The 3481-nt window shown below is 35.2% G+C and overlaps 1 long non-coding RNA gene across 1 annotated transcript; it reads right to left on the bottom strand.

Moving 5' to 3' along the window:
- Positions 1-1363: 1363 nt before the first annotated feature.
- Positions 1364-1855, bottom strand: LOC122026157. The gene is made up of 3 exons (XR_006124041.1): positions 1779-1855; positions 1567-1686; positions 1364-1464 (listed from the first exon to the last, which is right to left on the bottom strand). It is a non-coding gene; the product is annotated as an uncharacterized LOC122026157 (long non-coding RNA).
- Between the last annotated feature and the right edge of the window lie 1626 nt (positions 1856-3481).

Below are 3481 nucleotides of genomic sequence, written 5' to 3'. Positions count from 1 at the left end.
CTTTGTCGGTATTGTAGTGCTGCTCGTGATAAACTCCACCATCAGTTTCATTAAAGAAAACAATGCTGGCAATGTTGCTGCTGTGCTGCAGCTCTTATGGCTGGCCTGGCTCCAAAAACGAAGGTACAAGCTTATAAGATCTCTTGGGAGCTTTCTTTGTTTCCTGTAAATTCTGTTTACCAAAATTGTTGTTGATTTGATGCTTTCAGGTGCTCAGAGTGGTAAGATTGTATTTGTTTTACCCTTTTTTGAAAGAGTGTGTTTTGAAGGATGTTAGGATGGTGACCTCCTGGACCCTTGGAATTTGTGAGACATTGAGGTATTTCCAAACCTAGCCAATGGCAAACCAATGGCATTTAGATTTGCCTTATGATTCATGATGTTGTAATTGGTGGTTTCTTTTCCATTTGCAAGTAGTCGAGCATTGGTATTTAGGACGAGCTTAGAAAATGGGTTCAATGTTTTGGTTATGCAATGGAGTTGTTATGGCTTATGGGTGATTTTCAGATTTTGTCATTTTGTGTTCCATTTGCTCCTATTCAAAGCATTGAGAGTACAAGTTTAGGTTGTTTAGCTGTTTAGGAAATTAGTTGGCTTTGATGATTTTGATTATGCAAATGAGATTCATGTTGATAAAGTATGATTCTGGTCTCCTGCAAATTATTATCTTTAACTATCATTTATGTTATACTAACTATAAAATCATAACTATCATTTATGTTATAATAACTATAAAATCATAATTGTTATAATTATATTATAACTATAGAATAACTCTATAACTCAATTATAATAATTATAAAATCATAATAATAAAATAACTATAGTTTGCCACACATCCCCAATTCAAGATTTAAACAAAAAATATAAATAAAAATTAATAGTGAGAACACAGTAGGACACAATTGTGTCATTTTACACGAGTTGATGAAATGGGATGTCATTTGATAAAAAATCAAAATGGAATTTGTAGAAGAAAAATGCCCTTTTGATTTTTCTCTTAGATGATAAACATGCCAGTATATTAAAAATAAATTAATGTTTTTTCATAATAAAAGTTCTAAGAATGTTTAACTAAGCAAATTACAAGAAGCTATGTTAACTCTAAAAATAATTGTTCAAAGAAGCAAATTACAAGAAATTATATAAGCCACAGATTTCTAGTCCATAAATTCAAGGACAAATTGTAAAGCTAACTTTTAATTGGAAGGAGGCAAATGTGCGCTTCAGCCGCCATTGGAAAGCCTAACAATGCAACGCATATCTGAACTGTGAACATCTCACAAAATTTGAAGAGCTTGCTACCTCAGGTCTCCCTTCTAGAGTTCTGGATTTCTGAGCTCGAGGAGCAGATGCATCATCAACTTTTACATTATCTTCTTTCTCTTCATTAGTGCCTGGAGAATCATTCCCAACAGTTTCGGCTGACTTGGTTTTGGAAGCAGACGGTGCCGAGACTTGTCTCTATAAAATGCAAGGTTTAGGAAGTCAACACCCAAATATATCTAAAGATAGAACATCAACTAGTTAGATTCAAGCCAGATTGAAAGCCTCTCAACGACTCACCTGAGGTTTCTTTTTGCTACCAAAGAGAATCCTGACTATGACAGTGGCAAATACCACTACCGTGGGCACCAGAACTCCAATGGTGACGGTAGGTTGTTTCTCTGCCTTCTCAATAACATCCTGCTCCAAAACCAATCATCAAATGTGAAAGAACTAATCTGGATTTAAGATAGGAATATAAATAGGAAAATCTTATAGATAATAAAACATACAATGATTTTTATCTGGTATGGTTTCAAGAAAGGAATGTCTGCTATCCTATAGAGAACATCAAATATCTTCTTCTGCAATAACAATGACATTGGGTGTGAGAAGGGTACAGTAGCAGCTTTGTTTAGTTTATTAGAGTTAGTGGAACTAAACATTACCTGTATACCATCAAATGAGATTCATGCTTTTATTTTTTTGAGACTGATAAAAAAAAATAAAAGAATAATTAAAAATAAAATCGGGTTGGCGAGTTGGAATGGGTTCGGGTTTATAGGTTTCGGGTTAGAGTCGGGTTTGGGTCGGGTTCGAGTCGGGTTCGGGTTGGGTAATTTTTAAAAAAATTGATTTTCAACCCAACCCGAACCCACCCAACCTACCCGAATTGACACCCCTAGACGTAATGTGGTTGTCGGCAGGGATCCCTCCTCTGGACTTGCTCAGGGAGATGAGAGCATTGCGCTCCCACACTTATGATTTGGGTAGGAGGATAGGTGTACTCCGACAACATCCCGTCCACTCGGTCACTCATCAGGAGCAGTGATGGCAGAGTGCACAGTTATCACAGTCCTACCCACTCGGTCTCACCATCGTGTGTGAGATGGCTGACTGACAGTAGGGGTGACCAAGACATGTCATTGACATCATACGCATTGATGCATTTATTGCTTGTGTTTGCTGCACTTATATGATGCATTTGTTTGACATGCATATAGGATTTCTATACCTCTCGGGCTTTTTATCCATATACCGGGTCCTGGTTAGTACAGTTGTTCTCCTATTTATTTCAGTTGCATTTATCCTTCTTATATCAAGAGACTGTACGCATGATTAGTGTTATTTGTTATTTTTTTATTATGTATATCAGTAGTTACCCGCTGAGGAGTTGACTCACCCGTGAATATTTACTATTTTCATGTTGAGGCTGTCCGGAAGAGTTCTAATCGCTAGTCCCCTGCAACTCGCAAGGATATTTTTATGGGGTCTTTTGGTTTTATTTCTTATTGCACTATCTGGACTTGCACTAGTTTTGCTTTATGGATATTGTATGGTTTATTTTATTATCGATGGATTTTTATTGGATATGTTTTGCTACATGTCTGCCTGGATGACAGAAGAGGTGAGTTCGTTGTGATTTGTATTTTATGGGTGTAGTGGAATAGGATATCGGATTTGAGCTTTATGGGTATAATTGAGTAGGATTTTTGAGATGACTTTTCTTTATCGTTACATTAGTGTAATTTTACTATTACACTGCGTGGTGATTGCTTATTTTATATATGTTCCGGCCGTGTTGACCGAGGTATCTGGATGATGTAGTAAGTTTCAGATTGTCACTCGTTCAGGAAAGATACTGTCAAAATTTCTTCTGGTAGGGACTCGTCCGAGGCGTGACATACATATTTGTAGTAATTAACATAGTTGCTATAATAATATTGGAATAAAAGATATATTTTAGATAAATAATATACATTTATTTTCGATCTTTGATGACTAGAAGACTTAAATTAGATGATCAATCTAGTCAACTCATTTACAGATGTTATATAGATATTGTTCTCTCTTTTGACAATAGAAATTTAATTTGGTAAGGGATATCTTAAAAATAAGGATTTTAATGGATACTTTATTAAAAAAAATAAAATGAAAATAATGGTTTTTATCGAATTAATTTGAAAAAAAAAAATCAAACTTTGATTTTATCTTT

Source organism: Zingiber officinale, chromosome 10A (assembly GCF_018446385.1).
Source record: "Zingiber officinale cultivar Zhangliang chromosome 10A, Zo_v1.1, whole genome shotgun sequence".
NCBI classification, from domain to species: domain Eukaryota; kingdom Viridiplantae; phylum Streptophyta; class Magnoliopsida; order Zingiberales; family Zingiberaceae; genus Zingiber; species Zingiber officinale.
Note: the sequence above shows the minus strand (reverse complement) of the source record. Positions and strands in the feature narration are given on the sequence as shown.